The sequence below is a fragment of the Zonotrichia albicollis genome, chromosome 12, assembly GCF_047830755.1.
Source record: "Zonotrichia albicollis isolate bZonAlb1 chromosome 12, bZonAlb1.hap1, whole genome shotgun sequence".
Taxonomy (NCBI): Eukaryota; Metazoa; Chordata; class Aves; order Passeriformes; family Passerellidae; genus Zonotrichia; species Zonotrichia albicollis.
Genome location: NC_133830.1, coordinates 14,686,093 through 14,707,877, shown reverse-complemented (window position 1 = coordinate 14,707,877; position 21,785 = coordinate 14,686,093). Strand labels below are relative to the sequence as shown.

The 21,785-nt window shown below is 45.8% G+C and overlaps 1 long non-coding RNA gene across 4 annotated transcripts in view; it reads right to left on the bottom strand.

Moving 5' to 3' along the window:
• Positions 1-21,785, bottom strand: part of LOC113459080 (uncharacterized) — a 187,872-nt gene that overhangs the window by 86,401 nt on the left and 79,686 nt on the right. The gene's annotated exons all lie outside the window — the stretch shown is intronic.

Genomic DNA, 21,785 nt, shown 5'->3' with positions numbered 1-21,785 from the left:
CTGAAACAATAAGAGAGAAGGAAATCATTGTTTTAAGACACGTACTGAAATATCATTGTGTGGATGTACTTAACAGATGGGGAATGCAATGGCCAAGTTCAGGCTCCCCTGGGTGCATTTCTCAGAACCAGGCTGCCCCATCCTTTCTGTGTAGAAAAACTGGAGGGGGATGATGTGTGAAAGCTTCCTGGACCACATGGAGAAGTGGTGGTAGGGATGGTAGCTGGGATCCAGGGTATTGAAGACTCCATGCCAGGGTGATGCAGTCAGGCATTTTGCAGGGCTTGAACACCTCACTGTCTCCCAAAAGCCCCTGGACCAGCATATCCCCCCTGACTCACACAGGGGATCAATTGTCCAGCCAGCAGAACCCACAGTCAGCTGCAGATAGCTGGATTCCCCTCGGAGAGATGCTGTACAGCCAGGATGGCAGAGAGATTTTGGGCAAGAGCTCCCATTAGTCCCACTGGGAGCTGGAGACCTAAAATTCTGCTGTAGGGAGCCCTGAAAACATCAGCCCAAGTTCATTTCAGGAGCGGAGCTGGGATTCCCTCCTCCTCCCTCCCTCCTTCCCTTCAGCAGCACAATGTCGCCCTTTCTCCGTTTCCGAAAGGGGTCGTGTAGGGCTCTGCATCAGAGATCAGGGGCCGTTGTGAAAGGAGGAACCCGCAGTTTGACCCCTGCTCTATTGAGAGACCTTTTGTGCCTCTGCAAAGCTCTGCACTCTGCATTGGCCTCGCGGCCAGCGGAGGGAAACGCTGCAGGAAGCAGGGATTTATTCTGCTGCTGACAATTGGGAGCAGCAGTGTCCTCTGGTGCCTTCATTGTCCAAAGGTGTTTGAGTGTAAAGCTCACACATAATAGCGACTTTCCAGTGATGCTTGTTGAAAAAGCCCTTTGGAGCTTGCCAGCTCTGCCGGGAATGCGAGACCTCAGGTGTCCGGGCTTATCTTCCAACCAAACTCATTTATTTAACAGCCAACTCCGATTACTCCTTGTAGTTAAAAGAAAGCCCCAAACAAAGGCTCAGCAGCCGTGTGCTCCTCAGCCATTCAGCGCTGCCGGTGTGGGAAGCAGGTGTTCCGAGCTCTGCATTCCCACTCCACTCTGGAGAGGCTGGAATAAGACACCAGCTTTTGAAATGTCCGCTCAGAAAGAAAGAAAGGGGCAGCACAGCCTCACTCTGCAGGCTGGGAGCAGGCAAAGGGCTCAGCTAATTCATAGCATGAGCTGGCCAAATGCTGCAAAAAGCATTCCCACAGAAAATTCTGCAAATATGGAAATGAATCCAGCTAAGTGGTTTTTACACCTCTTTTTTTTTTCTTTAATGGTGTTTTCTAAGTGCTTGGGAAGTGCACATTTTTCACTTCTCTACATTCCTCCTTTGCTGATAAACAGGCATTTGCAATGGAAACAGGTTGGATATCAGGAGGAATTTTTTCATAGAAAGGGTTGTTAACATTGGAATGAACTGCCCAGGAGGTGATGGAGTCACCTTCCCTGGAGGTGTTCAAAGTGGCACTCAGTGCCATGGCCTGGTTGACAAGGTGGTGTTTGGTCAAAGGTTGGATTCCACGAATCTCAAAGGTTTTTTTTCAACCTCCTTGATTCTGTGATTTTGATTCTATGAAAAAACCATCTTCATCACCATGAAACAACAATCCAAGCTTGGCTGGCAGAGCTCTCATCACCCGGCTTTGAACATCTTCATCTGAATTTTAAAAAGCATTCTTCAAAGTGCAAACTTAGTTGGGGTGGGGAGGGGGGAAACCTCGCAAAGGGAAGTTTTTAGTAGGAGCAAAAGATAATGTTTGTCATGTAGGTCACAAACTGCAGCGTGAAATATCTAACCACAGGTCATGGTGCCAGTGTCATCTCTGTTTTGCCCTCATAAATAATATTAATTAGTATTTGTTATGCAGAAGTATTTTAAAAAAGGATGATGAGGAGGTGCTTGTGCTGACACAGGCCCAAAGGTTCTGCTTTTCCAGGGCTTGGTGTGCTCTGGGATACTACACAGCAACAGGGGCAGCTGCTCTGAAATTCTGCTTGAAAATGGAAATCAGCAAACATGAGTGGGATTTCCTGGACATTTGTGTTTGTATTTTTAAAATCTATTCCACAAAAAAATTTACTGTTTTCCTCTCCCTTTTTTTTACCAGTCAGCCAAGCAGCAAAAGTGAGGCTAAGGCACGGTGAAGCTCAACTGGTTTCTGTGCTGCAGCCTCCTTCAGGACTTGGACAAAGGCTCCTTGTGCTGCTCTTACTGCACACAGTGTGGCCAGGCAGTGCCCGTGTCAGCACTGGATGAGCCCAGCCCCACTACCCAGATCAGGGAACTGCCGCTCAAAATGCCCCAGACAAATCTCAGCATCTCTGGCATTTGGCTGCACTGCTCAAGCCCACAAGCCTCACAGTGCACTGGGACCCTTCTGAAATGCACAGTCTCTCCTAACCCAGCTATGTTCAGATAATAGCATCCCCCACACCTCCCTTTTTAATAAAGCTGCCAGATTTAAAGATGCATCACAGTAATTTCTTAAAAGCTACAGGCCATCAGTGCTGCCTAAGTGCTCTTTGCTGGGAGTACAGCACTGGGGGACTGCAGAGAACTTGCAAGCTAAAAATATTCCCACCTCATTATATGCTCCAGTGGATTACTCAATAATTACACTTATTAGATCCAAAGGTAATTTCCATTTTGCTAATCAGGTGTTCCTTTTGTTAATACACAAAGTGAGCCATGCCACCATTATTCTTGGTCACACCTCACACCTGCAGAAGTGGGGCCACTGCACTCACAGCACCCTGCAAGAAGGGTGCTCATCCCCCAGGCAGCAACTCTGAACATCTCCTCCTCCTCCTGCAGGGGTAAGGCTTCTGTATCCAAGTCATGGTGAAGCTCAGACAGAACCAGTGTGACTGTGAGGAGACAGAGGCTCTGCCCAAGACTTCTGGCTCCAGAGCAGGGACATTTGCCAGGGATTCACTCTGCCTGCACTGAGCACTTCATACCATGGGTGAAGCCTCCAGTGTGACACAGACACAGCAGAGTGGCAGCTCTGTGTGGGTGTGACAAGCACTGTCCATGCTGCAGTGAAAAGGAGGCTCTGCAAACCCATCTTCATCACGAAGTCCCATTGTAAACACATCACCAAAACCTCCCCAGAAGCCTGAACACCTTCAGGAGCTACATGCAGCAGCAAGCTGGTGGCCTGCAGCTGGATTTAGGCTGTGCACTAGGGTTTATTTTACAAACACTGGCCAAACAAAGCCATTCTAACTTGCTTATGTGTTTAGCACCATTGCCATGCCAGAGCTGTCCCAGCAGCCCATGCAAGGGAGCAAACAGCCAACTTGGGGTTGTGACAACCCCTCTTCCATGACAGCTGTACTCCTGCTGAGTGGCAGCAATGTTTTCAGCTGGCCCAGCCAGATCAGGAGCCTGAAGGGGCCTTGGACCATTTTTCCCCCCAGGAGCACCAGCTTAGAGCTTCAACCACCCTCCCATGCAAAGCCATTCGTTCAGTGTGTGGTGTTACTTTGGTCCTCCTGTTGCTACTTCATGGGATGGGTTTCTAAGAGCAGAAAGAAGGAAAAAGCTGCCATGCTGCCAGTAGAAAATATGCAGGAATGAGAGGTCAGCAGTACAGTCCCCTCAAAATCCCAAAGACATGTTAAAGGCTTTATTGTTTGGCATCTATGACTGGGTCCTGCTTTGTCTCTTCTCCCTGCATTTAAAGCTACACTCACTTTTGGGTTTTTGTCAAAGTCTGACCAGTTACCAAAAGACATTTTTATTCTCTCCACAGTCATTTCTGGGAAGAGTAATTAATTTATGCTAATTTGGAGAGAAAAGGAATAGCAATGAACTTTTCCAGTCCAGAGATAAATGGTAATATATCAAAATCCTACTGGTGATAAAAAGATAAGAAACATAAGTTATGATCTTTCCACCATAAAGTGCTGCTTATTGAAAGAAGCAAATTATTTTTACTAGTTTCAACCCTTTGAAAATCTAACTTAAAACAATAGTCCATTTTTTTATCTGAGCTAAAATGCATTAGTCTTGTTCCTCCCTAACCAGACCATCTTCTGTTCAACAGTTAACTGGTGATCTAGAAGCAGGAAATTCCCTTAACCACTCCAGATTGGCTGTGCTAGGTATGGGGGATATTGAAGGACTGGGCTGGATACAGATGAGAAGAAAGGAAAGAAATTCAGTAGCAATTTACCTTCCATTGAACATTTTAAACTCCTGTTTTCCATGTGAGATGCTTTTTTTGTTTTTCTTTCAAAACAAAAATCTGTTTTCAGCAAATGAACCAGAACACATGAAACAGAATACAAAGTTGGGGAAACACAGGTAAAAACCTCAAACAACTAGTTACTCTTAATTCTCCCACTCTGAGCCTGGACCAGGAGCTGGCTACAGCCTCACCCTCAGTTCAAAACCACCCTAGGAAATTTAGTGTTGCAGTCCCAAATTTTAAAAAGGCACAAAGGAAGGACAAGCGCTGAAATACCAAAGCAAAATGACTTTGTGCAGTGGCTGGGTGGATATAGAGAATGGTGGAGAGCCTGGTCAGAGCTACAGCTCATTTCCTGCAGGGAGAGCAAGACAAGAAAAGCATTGGGAATAAAAGGATTGCACAGCAGGAAAAACTCAGTTTTACAACTGCCCTACCTCTCCTTCCCTGGTAACATCAAGACATCCACCAGCTACATGAAATGTCAGTTTCTAGAGCAAAAGCTAAATTACTGGCAAAATGCAGGGAAAGGAGACAGAAGACAGAAGAAGCTGAAGAGCTACTGAATCAGCTGCACTGGGAAGGAATGGCACTGGTTGCCCCCCAAAAACCTCCCAACTCCAGAGATGGAGCAAAGCCCTCATTGATCATCAGGTGCTGATGCCACCTCTGTGGCACTTAGTGCTAATATGCAGCATTTAAGAGTAATTATAGGCTTGAGCCACACAGCTAACTCAATCCATCAGAAAAGACATCCCAGATCCAGGCTTCATTTTCCCTAAACCAGGTGCCTTTGGGATTGCACAGACAGACACTTCAGCCCAGAACCTGAAGCTGACAGGCTGTTTACAGAATAAGAAAAGCTCTGAAGGAAATGCTGGCAAATCATTATGGGGAACATTATCAAGCAACGAGGCAAATCCCCCTCAAGAGGGGAAGATGTGCTGCTGGCACTGGTGTCTCCCTGGGGATATGGCTGAAACCCCACTGCTGGCTGCATGGAGAGCAAGGGCTCGGGCTTGGAATTTCAAGGCTCCCTTCACACTGTGTTATTTGTCAGGAGGGAACAGCTAATAGTCTTTCATCAGTCCTTTCTGTGCTCACTCTCCAAAATCAAATTACTTCATGCAAATGGAAAATTACCTGAGAAATCAGGCAGGTGTTTAAGAAGGGATTGGGATCCTCAAAGGAGGAGTTAGGTGTACAGAGGCAACATCTCCCCAGTGGAAACCCCAGCAAAGCATAGCCTGGTTGAGATCAGGTTCATATATGCTTTCTAGTGACTGTGTGATCCTTCTAGACTTGTCAGCCTCAGCAGTCCTGGAAGCAGGTCCCCAGGAAATCAGCAGCTTTGCTGTCAGCAGGAATCATTCACATCCTTCCCATCCTGAACCTAAAGACCAAGTAGAGCTCTTGCTGTCCCCTCTCCCAGCTGGGTTTCTTCTGCTTCCCCAGTTACCTTCCCATAAGCTCTGGAGATGCTCAACACCTTCCCCAGCTCTTCACCCTGGCAAACACCATGGACATTCCTCAAGACACTCAAAAGCCCAAAGCAATCATCTCACCAAGCAAGTTTGGCTCCTCCAACCAAAACAAAACACCACAAGAAGCCAGCTGGGACTGGACAGCCAACATTGACCCTCTAAGTCAGCTCATCCTCTCTATCCATGCATCACTCAGTTTCTACCAAATTTTAGCAGAGGTTTTTCAAAGTGTCCTGAAGAATCCTAGTGACTGTCAACATCTTTGTCAGTGTTAGTTCAGTGGCCATTCCCACTTCATTTTCCACAGGGTTACAGGGATCTGTCACATTTCAGGGCTGTTTGCAAGGGAGGCAAACAGCTTATTTATCATTTATCTTCAATTATTTCTATTTATTCAATATATTTTTTAATATTATAAATATATTAATACATGAAATATTTATCAATTTAGGTTTATTCTGGGGCAAAAGAGAGACAAATCCACAGCTTCAAGATGTCAGACATATTCCCAGAACCAAGGCAGTGAGACAGCAGCACCACAGGGCTTAGAAAACAGGCTCCCAGGGTTTCATGTTCAATCCACCAGACCACAGGGCTTCTGCACACTCTGCTGCTGCTGGCAAAGGACAAGGGAACAGGAATTACTCCCCCAAATGACTCTGGGCTGCTGCAGCCTGGCTCTCTCGGTGGAGGAGCTGCAGAGTCATTTAGGTGGAGGACTCATCAATGATTTAGGGTTTCTTCTGCTAGGGAAAAGGAAAAGCTGCCAACAAGCAGCAGGTTCTCTGTGTAGGGAGACAAGTGGCAGGGCCAGCACTCAGATCACTTTGCAGCAGCAGGCAGGTGCCAGGGAGTTCTGACCAGAACCAGAACACACAATGTGGCAGGCTGGCCACAGCCAAATTTCAGATCTCTGTAAATGCCAGCCCCAACCTATTCCCTAATGCTTTAAGCTTTACAAGCAAGAAAGCATCACTGCTGACAGGCACAGGACAGAACTCCCTGCACCACAACAGCCAAATTGCTCAGCTGAAGAACAGGCAACACAAACGTACAACAATGGCTGCAGAGCCCAAGCAGGCACATGTAAGGCTCCCTACAAGGCCAACCAAAGCTTCTGTTTGCTTCTGGGAGCCTTCTGAGGTTCAAAGATCTTAAATAAACAAGGCAGCAGTTGAAAGCCTATCACTGGCTTCCCTGGCAGCCGGGCTGCAGGAAGCAGAAGCCTGTACAGAAGGTACTGAGCTCCAGCTGGCAGACACCAGCCAAACTCCAGAACTTTTGTAGAGAAAGTTTAGGGCAACATGGCTGGCCTCTCTGCTTGGGGAAAAAAAGAGTAGCTTTCCCTTCCCCTTGGATACACCAGCAGTGGGATTTATGGTCTCCAATCCACGGCCTGAAAATGAATGGGGCTCTCCCGCCCCCAGAGACCCAGGACCAGTGTGAAGGCAGGATGCCCATGGGGAGGGATATTTATCCGTGTTCCCTTCAGAGTATCGCAGTGGAAATAATGATGACCCAGCAATTTAAATTAGGACATAGAAAGGCTTTTCTTAGAATAAAAGTTTTTAGAGCATGTAGGACATCCACTGCGAACAGCAAAATTTCTCCACAGCCATAAAACCTCACAAAACCTCCAAAACCACAGGCAGGAAATTAAAGAGAATTCAGAGGGAAAACAACACCGAATGATTACATCTCTGTAGGGATTATACTGGGAAAAGCTAAAAAAGAACAAAGACCTTGATCTTTCAAACCCAGGGCCTGTGCTCAGTTTTGCCAGCAGGAGCTGCGAAGGCTCAGATGGAGCACCAGGGACCATGGGAGGGGAGACAACAGGGCCCACGAGACCCCCTTGATTTCTGGCTTGCTCTTTATTAATTCCAAAACTGGAATTGAGTCCAGACGAGCTGAGGCCACAGGCTTATTACACTTGCTTGCATTTTTCCCCCTTAACTTTCTTTTTCTCCTCTGCAGCTCTGTAGTACAGTTTTTATTTTAGCTAATGAATCCCTGCCCACACATGCGAGAGACTCCAAAACACCCACAGACCAGAGGCAGGGGAAGGAAATGCCGGAATTGTTTGCTGAAATCTGGCAGAGGCTATTTTTCACTAGAGGCCAGAGGAACACAGTGTTCTCCAGAGATCCCGAGAAGGGTGAGGTCAGAGACTGGCTTCTGCCACAAGGCCTCAGAATTGGGAGGTTTTTTTGTCTTTTGCAATTACATAATGTCTTTTCCATGCCTTAAGTTGGTTGCTTCCAGATTGCTGGAGAGAGCTCTGAAATGACACACTCCACAGCTTTAAAAAAAAAAAAAAACCAAAAAACCACACAACACACTTCTGCTCATATAAAACTGCAAAACCTCGTTTCCTGCCACAGTCCCGTATTGTAACAGATGGAGGAAAGGCGGGGGAAAGGGCTTTTTTTTCCTCTTTCATTTTCCATATTATCCATGTGTTGGCAACACACTGCTGTCACAGAGTGGTGGAAAGTTCATTTACGGGAAACCTTCCGAAACTGGAGCAGCTCATAAAACTTTTAATGCAGACCTGGTTAAAAAATAATGACATGAGACCTGAACGTTTTTCAGTGCAGTTAGGGAATGCATTTTTGGTCTATTTCTACACCTTGAGCAAATCATGATATTAAAAACTATTTTAACCATCGAAAGAGAAAAACTCACCTAAAAGGGCAGAATAGGGATGAAGTGAGATTTCAAGGAGGGAAGTTCCTTGGGTCTTGTGATCCAGGCAGGTGAGGATGCACCTAAACTACTTTGCCTAAACCCTTTGCCCACTGTTATCTATGAGGGAACTTCTTAGCAAGGCCTTTAGCCAACACTGACCAAAAATAAAGCAGCTACAAGGCAGCCTGGAAGCTTTCGGGAATGAAAACGTCACTTTCTAATTTTTGACTACAGGGAGAAAATGAAGCTGGTTTGGATGCTGGGGCAGGACCACAGGCATCCATGGACTGAGGAGCCCTGCACTAAATTGCAAGCTATGCCTCCAGTTGGTCACAGCCTGGGGAAAACCACTCATATCCGGATCCACAAAATTAGTTTGGCACCAGAGCACTACTGCTTTGAAGGCTTCAAGCAACTTTTTCACCTCTCAGAAAAATGACTCTGTTCCCTAAATTAAAGTGGTGGCCTCGTTCCATAGGAGAGGTGTGAGGACCTATGGATCTGAAGGGTCATGAGGAAGCATTTTCCCAAGACACTCTTCTCTCTGAACAGCTCTGATCCACCAGGGCTTTGATCCACCAGGGCTTTACTTTGCCCCTCCTGTAGTCTTTCTGTCCTGCTTTTTTTCCAGATACCACAGAGAACAGAGCATGGGGTCAGTAAATGGGGTCAGCAATGAGAGTATTTGCCTAATTTGGGTATCTGGATATACGGAGCAACTTGGAGGCTCTTGGACAAAGCCATAGGGGTTTCTGTGACAGCCATAATGTGGGTTACATGCTTCAGCTGCTCTAAATCCATGATTTGATTGAATCTCCCAACCCAACCCCTCAGGTGTGGAACAAAGTCAAAAAACAGCCTGGAAGGGGCAGAGGGAAAAATAATAGGAAAAAACCCAGAGAAATCTGGTCACAAACAGCCCATTCTGTGCTCTGGTGATGAAGCAAAAGCATTTTCTACATAACTTGGCCTGCTGGAAATCTGTCCTGGTATATTCCCACACCACGCACACGAGGAGTCTGTGTGCCACTGGAGCGCCTGCAATGAATCATTCATTGTCCTTCCTCAGCCTTTCCAGTAGGAAGAAGCTACACATTTGACCTTATAAAAAAGCAGTAATTCTGCCTGGTAAGAGGAGGCCAGCAGCAGTCCAGGCCCTGCTGGCAGCCTCAGACACACGGGAGGAGATACGGGTTGCTGCTGCTGCGCCGCCAAGTGCTGCTTCAGCACTTCCATGTGAAGCCACTATTTTCAAGACTGCTACAAGCGAGCCAAGAAAAGAAACAAAAGGAAGCTGCCCCCAAAATACTTCTCCTTTAAAAATATATAAATGGTCCTGCAGGTTTTCATCTCCAATAGAAAAATTTAGAAGGGGATATTCTTGTTTTACAACATCTTACTTCCCCATGAAGAGGACTGCTGTTCTTCTGATTTTTAAGAAAAGCTTGCTCACACACTTTCTCAAAAGAAGGAATCAAACAGGTAATTTTTTGTAAGAAAATTGCTAATATGATCAATCCAAAGCTCATGGAGGTCAGTAGGGCCAAATGGGGAAGACTCAATGAAGTCTGTCAGGGTGTCTTATAACTTGTCTCTTCTAAAATCCTTGCTCTGCCAGTCACTGCTGTTGTGTCTATGAATTCTTAACAAAAGCAATAATTAGAATTGTTAGGAGGAATTAGTCATCCAGCATAAGTCTTCCAGGGGAAGGAGTGAGAAAGATGTGTCAGTAGTGAGACCACCTGTCTGACATCTCTGCTCCTGCCCAGATGTCCTGTGCAACCCTGAGGGCGCTTGGAGGATGTTTTTGGCAAGGTAGCCCAGAACCTGGTGACACAGACAGCTCCTGTACTCTGTACCACTGGATACTGCCAGAGCCTGTGCTGTGATTGGCCTCACGTTCCGGCTGGTGAAATGGGGACAGGAATGTCTCCCATCCAGCACAGCAGAGAGAAATCACCTGGGAATCCTACAAAACACACCAAATCCTACAAAACACACCAAAAACTTGCCACCTACCCAACGATCCTGTGTAGGACCTGAGGCAGGAAGAGGGATGTGCCTGCAGACCTCACCCATCCTTGCTGAAAGCAGCTGGGAATTTCACACTCCAAACCTGAACATCTTGTGTTTCTTGTAATCTCATTGAAAATATTTTGATTTATGATCTCAATTACCCCTTAACTGAAATCCCACATCTCGGATATCATGAAATTAAGCAATAATGAATAAGAAGCTGTGCTGTTGAGGCACTTTACACAGTGATTCATATTAAATAAGAGACTTTGTAGCCAATATAATAGTTTGCCAGATTAACACATACCTCGCTGAATAGTAAATACTTTTATTTTTGGCTGCTTTGGAAACACCATTGCATTCAGTAATTAGCAAAGAATAAAACTAGTAAAATATATGAAAAAGAGTCAGAAGAAAAACTTTGGGTATAAGTGGAGCTTGTGTCTTATCCAAGCCTGAAGGAGAATTTAAAGATTTAATTACAGCTAATGAGCACATATTTCAAAAGCAAAAGCTGCAAAGCTCTTTTTGCAGCTTAATAATGCATAGAAGGAAACAGTGAAGTGTGATGCTTCCACAGGGGGGGCAAAGTGTGTTTCTCTGGGAACACATTTAAAACCCAAAGGGAGCTCAGAGTGACCCAAAGGCCAAAGAGGAAAAGCAAATCCTGCCATGAGATAGTCAATTCTCTTCCAGCTTTTGCACACTAAAATACCTCCCAAGCTCTTTTGAGAATTACTACATTAGGCAAAGCTTAAGAAAAAAAGCTGAAAAATTGTCCACCAAGGAGCCATCAGGACTTGCAGAACCATCTCTGCCAATTCTGTTTGCTTATGAAATATTAACGTGGTGCTGATGACAGCTGCTGTCTTTGGCAAACATGGGATGCACAAACATTTTCTTCTGAGGGTGCATGTGGAGAAACCTTGAGGTCATGGAAAAAGTTGGGAGAGAAAGCACCAGGTGAGGATACCTTGACCTCGAGACACTACTGATGATGCCAGGCAGAGCAGATGCCTTCTATGATCACAAACTTTTCACTGTAAATCTGAACCCAACCACTCATGTGCACTTCCCAGGTGGAAAGGAAAACAATCCATAATCAGTATTTGTAAGGTTCCTAGAGATCCTTGTTAAAAAGGCACGCAGACCTTTTTATCTCAAAGTGCTCTAAAATTATGCTCTGTATACACTACTAGGGGACTAAAACTGAAATATTCCTGTACAAAGAAGTGAGATGCCACAATAACTAAAACAAGAATGACTTTCTACAAGGAAACAATCAGATGAGTCGTGTTCCTCCATCTGAGCCCTCAAATGTATCTCAGAAAATCTTTAAATGAATTTGTTCCTTGAAATGTTGCTGCCTTGTACAAGCCTATTTCAAGGAATTCCTTGCAAATAGTGAATTTCAGATAGCTCATGGTCAAATTTAGAAATTTGTTCCATATTGAACAATTTTAAAAGCACCAATATTGCTTGTGTTCCCTGTTTTGGTGGCTCTGCACTTGCAGCTTAAAAGGCATCATAGGGAACATGAGACACAGGGCTGATGTTCAGAGAAAATTTGCACAAATACATTTCATTGCTGTGAGAAAATCATGTAGCAGAAACATTGCTGCTGGAATGATCATAGAAAGATTAAAAAAGCCTACAGAAAAAATTTAAAAAAAGATAAAAAAAGAGTATATAAACCCCAAGAACCCAACCCAAAAACCATTCAAACATCCATACAAAAAGCAGAAATAGTCCCAAGCTGGTTTGCCACTTGGTTTCCAGCCCCAGTTTACTGAGTGATGGGTGTTGAGTGAACTGAGGAAATTAGTTACATTTTTGAGGGTTTCACACAGCTTAAAGAATAATTTTCATGACATCAACAAATAGCTTGATTTGGAATCTGAGCACATAATTCAACTCACTAGCAAGTCGTTGCTGGGGGGGAAAAATATCCTGAAGGGATGTATTTTCAAAATCAAACCCTTCCCACTCCTACATATGAAGAGTGAAAGTTATTTAAATCTTCTCCTTTTATTCAATAAATCCAACCTCTGAGGCACACCATGGATTCCTGCATGCACAGTTGGTCACTGCACATGCTCAGATCTATGACTAAAAAGGAGTGAAAAAGATAAAATAATGCTTTAAGCACCCTACACCAAACCAGCCATCTAGGGAGCCTGCTTCTCCAGCCACAACATGCAGATTAATTGCAGATTACAGATTTCCATGGACAGATTCCTGCTGCTGACACAGATTCCCACTTTAGCTGTGAGAACCTGCCCCTCTCTTCCTGCTCAAACTCTGTCACAGCATACACTGCTGTCCAGGATACACAGAGCATCATCATATCATTTCAGAAAGCTCCAACCCATACAGTAACACCAAACCTCCTCATCTGAAGGCTTCAGGCACTTTCCCATACAGAGGAATATCCCATCACTTCAGGAGACTGCAAGGGTCTGCCTTTTGTTAACCCAACCTTTTATCCCCTCATGCTGATGCACTGCCCCTGTGTGCCCTCTGCTCCCTTTGGTGGTTTGTCAGTGTCCCTGGGCACTCCATGGCTCATTGGTCAGTGCTGCTCACCTGCTGCTCACAGCTCTGCCCACTGGGGATGATGAGGTTCAACCCCACTCCCAATCACCCCAAACTGTGTGCCTACAATGATGGCCCTGCCACTGTGCCCGAGAAGCTGCACAGCAAAGTCGTGCAGGGGACTCATGGCTATCTATGGATCTACTGAGTGATTCTTTTGGAAAATCCCAGCTCTGGTTATGTGGGAACACTCAGATGGTGAAAACACTGCAACGGTCTATAGCAATACAATAACCTGTACTGGATAGTGATTCAGAGCAGCCAGGATCCCACACCCAGCTCTTGGGCCACCCTGTCAGGACATGGCACCAGAAACTGGAGTTAAGTCAATGCAAAAACCCCAGGTTCACCAAAACCCAGGAGCTTTGCTCAAGAAACTCACATCTTGAGTTCTCTTAAAACCAAAGATGATGATTTGCTGGATTTTTGTTCATTTGCTTGGTTCTTCTCAGGACAAATATATTTTTAAAACAGTTTTCTCTTGCCCACATGCTGCTATTAAGATCCGTGGGCAAAGCCTGGCAATTTATTGGTAGTCTAACACTATTTGCAAAAACATAATAAAAAAGCCAAAATTTGATGACAAACATAATAAATCGCCTCCCCAAAGGCACCCTGTGCATCCTGCAGCCAGCACAATCCCAGTGGCACTGGCAGTCCCTGGGCAATGCTGTTCAGCCAAACCCAGCAATGGCCCACGTGCCCTGAGAGCTCACAGTGGCCATCTACAGAGCACAGCTGGCCATCCATGAGCCATCCTCATTGCTGGGATGTTTGACACACCCAGTGCCACCTTTCCCCAAAAAGGTCAGTGGGACACATTGCATAGGGAGCCTCCCCACCCTGGCTCAGCAGAGCTGTGTGCTGGAGAGTTGGGTATTTAAATACTGAGCAGCTTAGCAACAAATGCTCAGTACACAGAGCAGGTAAATAATTTAACAACTTCTCTGTGTTTATTAGCCAAATCAAATATTCACAGTGTGAGGTGCGAACAGCAAAAACTATTTTTCTGTTTGGGCCAGGTGAGGTTTCCTCTGCTTAGCTGCAGCCTTAACTTTATTTTCTTTACCAATTGTGGAGAACACAAAAATTATACTGCACAAAACTGGTGCCCAAAATCCATCTGTCCCTGAAGGCAGAAGCTATCCAAAGTGAAGAACACGCTTTGATTTGCTAATGTTTTCCTGTTGCCCTCTGGTTTTCATTTCAAATAGGTGTCAGTCTCTGGGAAGCTCAGAAATACTCTCTACCTCTTGGAGCTGAGCTTTTCTCAGTAACACACTGGAACACTTCCGGCTCCAGGAGCTTCTTAGGTTGAGCAGAACTTGTTCCTGTCAGTCTGCTGCTCAAGTGTGAGAATAATTATTCCTTTGGCACTTTATGCAGTTCCGTTCTGCTCCTTATAATAAGGATTGGAGCTCATTAGTACAAAATATGGTGTCTGAGAACTATTAACACAAACTAAAATATCCTCGTAAAACATGAAGAGAGAAAGAGCTGGAAATCTATGTGCAAAGTTCCGTTTCCCAAGGTTGCAGTGAGCTCTAAAACCACATAGATCTACAAACTCTGAGGGAAATCCTTCTGGTTTTGGTGTCCATAGAAGTTCACCCAAGGAATACAAGGGACTCCACCAACCTTTCACTTCCATGAGAATGGCAAGGTGGACCAGGTCATATGATAAAATACAGGACAATGCTTCATAACCACATTTTGAAAATGTTTTCTATCAGCTGCAGAGCATTTTATTCTCTCCATCAGCCTATGGAAAGGGCAGCAGATGGGCTCAGCACTCACTCTGCCCCATCAAGCCTCCAGTGCATGGTGCAAGGTGCCAACACAAACCCTGCAGGTTCTTTGGCAGGGAGAGTGCCCCTTCCTTGCTGGGCTGTCCTGCAGCTGCTAATCAGTCAGCCAGTAATGAGGAGAGGAGCTGGCCTACGTGCCTGGAGCCTGGTGCACACGTATGAGCTCAGCAAGCTTGTGAAGGTTAAACACGAGAGCGGATGTGAACTTTGGACCATCATCAAAGATACACTTGGTGACAGAGGGAATGTTTAGAGAGGAGATAAACAGGACTGTGAGGAAGGTCAGACAGGGGTGTCCTAAAGTGACTGCTCACATTGAGCCCCCACCTGAAGGAGAGGGGCAATACCACAGGGGCTTCAGTGCTGCCCTTCACTGGCTTTGCCTGTGCAGCAACACCCTCTGTATTGCAGAGCTGCCTTTGCCACTGCAGCTACCCAGAGCAGGCAGCATTTACACTGCAGGATTGGCATGACTGTCATCTTCCTGCACATTCTTTACTGCTGCTGAATGCACCTTTCTTCTGTCCCCTTGTTACAGCTTTCCTCTTGCAGCTTCTGCTGGGGCATGTGGTGACTCTGGTCTCAAATTAAGGAGAGCTGAGTGGTGTGCAATGTCACAATGGCTGTTAATAATGAACAAGGCCACAGCTGTCAGCCTCTGTAGGCAGGGCAACACCCTGGAGAGCTGGTCCATGTTTAGAGGTGCTGGACAAGAATCAAAATGTCAAAAATTAGAATGAAAAAAAAGGGGGACATGTGTGAAATCTGTGCTTTACTTCTGAGCTCAAACTTATTTCCTTTATTTTAAGTAAAACTAATGAAACTGAATTAACAACAACAAAAAAGAGGTTGAACTTAGACCAAAAAACAGGAAAATTAGCCTCTTTACTTATTGTTGCATTGAAACAAATATTGCCTTGCACTAAGAAACTCTCAGGCACAGTAGTGGGACTGCAGAAGGTTCTTAACTTTCAATCCTCTCTCACTAGGCGCAAACAGGAAAATGGTGTGAGCAACACGCGCATGAACTCTCCCCAGTAATTCCAGTAATGGGACTCAAACAAAGTAAGGCTGTCCTGAATTGCTGTGGAAGAGGAAAGAGGACAAGTGTTTCAATCTGATATATTTCAATGACTTTGCCAGCCTTCCTCTAACAGAGGTCTGGCACAATGTCTTTATCTGCTGCTTTATCTGTCCAGAGGAAAGAGTGCCAGGCCCATTGCTTCCTATGAGGATACGTCACCCTGGTTAATGTACAACATCCCTGCTTGTGTCTGCACACACAGAGAGGGGTTACGTGATGCTCTACGTGTCCTTCTCCTCCAACATCAGCTCTGGAGCCTTCCACCAGCACCAGCCACACCCTGGAGCAATGCCAGCACCAGGGCTCTGTGAGAAATGGGAGCCTTGGCTTGAGGCAGCTCCCATCCAGTCACAGTCTAAATAGTGGCTAAAATAAACAGGTTATGGCTTCTATTGTCACTGCATTGTCCTGTCCTGACTCAGTTCTCAGCCTGAGAAACTCACAGAGTCACAGAAAGTTTGCCTGGAGCGAGGGATTCGTGCTGGAGGAAAGGTTTCACCACCAGCACCACTTGGGGGTATGCAAGAGGGGAAACTCCAAGGAAGAGATGAAAGGATTGTTTTGGTTTGTGTGGGTTTTTGAATGAGCTTGGCACTAGAGGGAAGGTACAAAATCCAGGGACCTTACAGAAAACCAATAAAAGCAGTCACAACAGAGCAAGCTGGCCAGCCTAATCCAGAACTGAAACGGATAAGTAGGGAAATAATGTCAGCTTGTGTGGTCCTTGGTCTCCTGGTTACCTCTCCTGGGTGAGGATGTGTTGAAAGATGAGAGCCCCCAGCCAGAAAATCCTCTGGCAGCTCCCTGCCTAAGCATGCAGAGTTTTATCTTCCTCTCCAGAGGCTCCATTTCAGATTTGCAGAACAAAATCTGCTCTGGCCTGCTCAGATAAAAGCTCTCCCAGCCAGCTAACCATGCCATCTCCTAAAACAAGGGCCTTCACTTGCTCTGGAATGCACACTGTCTTTTCCCTTCTGTCTTTATGGATTGAACCATGCAACCTTGGGTTTCCAACACAAGAATTACCTGTAAAATACCTAGACATGAAAGCACAGGAAAAAAAGGCTGCTCCCATTTCCTTGCTAGCTAAACTGCCTGGACAGAAAAGCAGATTTCTGCTTGTGCTGGCAAAACAGAGCTCTGATGAGGAAAACCATCCCAAGGAGTGCTTTCAAACCCAAATGCAGGCACTGGGGGTATTGATTTCTTTATTATTGACTGTTCTTGTTCACTCTGTACAGAATTTCCATTGCAGGATGCTTTCCTGAAGGCCCAAGGGACTGCTGAGCTGCAGTGCTTGTGTCACTGGTGGCCAGCAGTGAGCAGCAACTCACACTTGTGAGTCTCAGAGGGGTTCAACAGGATTTTAACTGAAGGATGCTACAAGCTCACATCTCATTACACCACGAGGAAAAGTAGATCTGAATATCAGCTCTGATGACACTCTCTGTAGAGATTTTCCTACCTCTGCTATGTTAAAAGTGCTACAGCTGGTTACCACCCTGACATCCTATAGGAAAAGGATTTGGAATTGGAGAAAAAATAACTACTATTAATATTTACCTCTCTAGGCCATGGCTGAAGTCCTTTATGGCCGGCAGACCAGCAGTTTTCATGAGGTGATGTTACCTATTTTATTTGCAGGGGATTTAATAATGGAGATACAATAAAGAATCTGAACCAAAGGGACACAGTCACCATGATGGGCAGTTTAACTTTGTCACCTCATACCCTGCTCCATAAGGTATTCCCTTACTTTAGTTGCTTGTCAATCACTTTTTGTCCTTGACTAAATATTCTGATTAATATTTTCAGCCTTCTGCATGCTGTTGAATTCAGGCTTTAAATGCCTTTGTCAATAGGGGTGGTCTGGAAACACATCTTTGTTGGCTGAGGAATCTTGTTCACTCACACCAGAAAGTTGTGCAGGAAAATTGCATCCTTGCCCTCAGCTTCCCAAATTATCTTCTCTCCACTTGGTCTTACAGTTTGGGATCCTGCACACTGATAGATCAGCAGCAGTTCTCAAGTTATGGAATGGCTGGCTGGCCTTTACAGCCAAAGGGAAACTGTGGCTTTCCAAGGCTGTGCCTGGATGAGATGCTGAGTTTTGTACAGTGCAGCTGTTCCATTGTGCAGTTTAGACAAAAAGTTCCCATGAATCTAAAAAATATGAAAACATTTTGCTGGGCCACCTACAGCAACTTCTGTTGTGTGCCAGTAATGGGAATGGCATCAACATGTTAATGAAACAATCCTGATGAGTTTAATACATGGGGTGAGCTCTGCCTTGCAATTCTTCTATTCCTGTAATTGCTGGATGACCCAGTTATAGGTTGTTGATGATGATTTGTATCACTGCAGTAATCAACTCTGTGAATTTTGAAAGTCTACTGCATTGTTTTTAGGATGATGAAATGTCCCACTTCTCCACTTGATCCTTTAAATATCAGGCCAGAGAAGTTAAAAGCAAACAATGGTATTCCCCTTGAATGTATGGTTGGCACCTTGAAGACATCCCTTTTATAATGTGGAAAAGGCAGGCTGTCATAAAAATGCCCAAATGCTCAAATTATCAGTAGAGTTGCACCAGGACTGTTCTCTTGAAAAAAAATTCCTTTTAGCTGTAATACTTTGCTCAAGCCACTCTAAGCAGTGCAAAATAAAGATCAAGTGCATTTTGAACTGTAATGCTGCCTCAAATTAAGAGTACTCAATGCTTTCTTTTGCAAGACCTGATACAGACAGGAAAGAAAAAGGGATGACAGGTGAAAGTGACCTTTTCAGGGAGAAGGGCAGGCAAACCCATCATCCCCAGCTCCTGTTACCTCCTGCAGCCTCGACTGATTTTCCCTGGATGAGTGTCAGATACTGATCTCCCTAATTACAGTGAGGGCTGTTCTCCTCTGTAGCTGCTTTGTCTGATTCTAGCAGGACTAACTACGACAAAATACAGGATTCAGGAGGAACAGGCATTAAACAGAACCTCAACCTACAGGAGCATGGAATCATGGCATGGTTTGGGTTGGAAGGGACCTTAAAGACCACCTTGTTCCAATGCCCTGCCTTGGGCAGGGATGCCACCCACCAGACCAGGCTGCTCAGAGCCCCATTCAGCCTGGCCTTGAACACTTCCAGGGATGGGACATCCACAACCTCTCTGGGTAACAGAGAGGATAAGTTTTGCCTTCAATATTTTCACCTAAGACTTGGAACAAGGCCACCTGATTTAGTGCCCCAGCCCTGCTTGCTGCTTTACCCAGGAGAAGGTGCTTTTGTCTCTTGGAATCTTTACCTTCAATTTTTGTCCTTTCTCCAAAACCACCTCCTTTGCCTGGCTTCACTGCTAAGGACTCTCAGCTCTGCAGAGCCAGATGGATCTCCCATCATGGCAGCAGCACTGCTGAGCTCCAGTCATGGCCATTTCCAAAATGGATGTCACCATAATGTCATTAATCACCACAGTCAAACATGAACAAGCATTTCTGAATTTCTCTGCACTGCTGAATCTTGGTGCCTTCCCCAGGGATTTTCAAACAGCCACTGATACAGCACAGAGACCAACTTTGAGAGCATGGGGAACTTTGGTGAAGCAAGGGTAGACCAAAGCTGCAATTGACCTCTTTCTCCTCCTGTCCCACAACAGACAACATAGAAATTGATTCATTCCCTAGGATTTACACTCAGTAGCCTCTTCATTGTAGCATGGTGCTCTATTATGTAGAGATAATGGTGAATGCAAGTGCAGGCAGTGAGCAAACAGCCATTTGGAGATAAGTCAGGCAGCTAAATAGGCCCTTGTGAGGCCAGTGCCACTGAACCCAGGACTCAGATGCCCAGTTAGCTCCATCACAGGCCAGGGAGCTGGCCCAGAGCCTGTGAAGGAGGGACACAGATATTTCCTTAGTGCACAGATCTCTCGATGCATCTGACACCCTTGCACAGATCCATTCAGGCTGACAAAGTGGTGATTTCAGCAGCAACACTAAGGAGGTTTGATTTACCACTCTTATTTGCAGACCACGTTTCTACAGTGTCAACACCACTGCTGAGTTCCTCCCTTCTTGCCATAAGCATCTTTCACTTCCCTCTCCAACAAGAACACACAGCTTTTCCCCGTGTCCTGTTACCCTGCCCTGGGTAAACTTAGCTTTGTACACATCCCCAACCTTTCCCTGAGCAGGTGGTGGCACGTGCCAGGGCTGGTGCAGAGCCACTGCCCTGCTGCCAGGGGGGCTGCTGTGGCGGCAGAATATGATGCTAACTGATGTTTCTTCCAATGGGTACATGCTGAAAGCAAGGAAGAGAGGAGAAAAGAAGGGACAGATAGCACAGGAAATGCAAGGTAGGACCAGCATAGCATTGTCTTCAATCTCCTTTTTACTGCTTAGCAATAAACTAAAGTTTTCTGCTGGCCTCAGACATAACCCCATGGTCAAGGGCCATTGGGTCTGGATGCAGCAGCAGTGGCAGGAGCATGTGCAGTGTCTCCATCCCTGCCCCAGAATCTCACCCAGCTGTCCAGGGCAGTGATGTCTCCTATCACACAAACAGCCCTTTCCACAGAGAGGTCACAGCTTGATTCATAGGCTTTTGTGAAGGCCAATTCAGCTGGGGCTCATTCATGCCTTTTCTCAGGCACAGGAACTAACACTGAATCCTTCCAGAGTCCCATGGCCATGGGGGGCTGTGGCTGCTCCTTGGGAGCACAAAACTGAGCCCTGGCTCAGCCCCATGCCTTGGGCACAGCAGGGTTGCCCCAAGATAACGCAGAGACTCGAGTAACCTTGTTCAAACCACCAGGGCCTGGGGAGAGTCTCACATGTGGGAGTGGGCACACGCAGGATGTGGCTGCCAGACCCTTGCAGCGGCCCCACAGCAGCACGAAAACCCAAACAACCATGGACCCTAAACTTGTCACACTGCTCGCTTTTTCTCTCCTCTCCTCCTGATGTCAATTCCTGGTGCAATCCCAGAAATAACATGGACAAATTCTTGGCTTGCTATTTTTGGCAGCTCCTCCCACTGAGGAAAGAGGGAAATTACACTGTGGGCTATTCAGGCAAGCTGGCATGCCGGCCACAAACACGCTTTCCAGCCCGTAGGGCTCTAATGATAAATCCTGGCCACGCTGAGCACTTGGTTTGGCTTCAGAGCACCTTTGGAAGGGCCAGCACTGTGCTAGACAAGCTGCCTACACGTTTAGAAGGTGCTATTTATTTATTAAGTCTATTTAACGAGTAGAAATAGCGCTGTGTGGTGGGCAGGGTGACCCAGGGTAACTGGTGTGGGATGAAAGGCTCCTGGCTTCCTGGCATGTCAAACACACCCGCCTGGCACCACTCCCTGGGCTGCAAAGATAAGTAGCTGGGTGATCACCTTTTAATCTGCACCTAATTAGCAAGGAGCAGATGTAAACGGGCAGCCAGGCCAAAGCAAAGGAGGCCATTTACGGACACCAAGCCACAAAGACACCTCCTGTGTGTAACCCTGCGTGTCCTGAAGACACCAGGGGGGAATAACAAGGTGCAGCCTTCCAGCAGCCTGCCACAGAAGCTGCACACTGTGTAGGGTACACGAGTGCCTTCACACCTGAAAGTGCAGGTTTGTGTTGTGGTAGGTGGTGGATGAAAGAACATCTTGTTACTCTGGGTTTACACAGCACTTACTACACCATGGCAGCGCTTCTAGGAATTTGTCTTCAGTGATAACAATAATATCCTTGGATTCTTTTTTTTTTTTCTCTAAACACGGTGCCCACACACAACTCAAAGCAGTACAAAACTGAGGAACACACCAAACAAGGCTGGTTAAAGAAAATCAGCAGATTGTTTTAAAATTTACAAATGCTTCAATG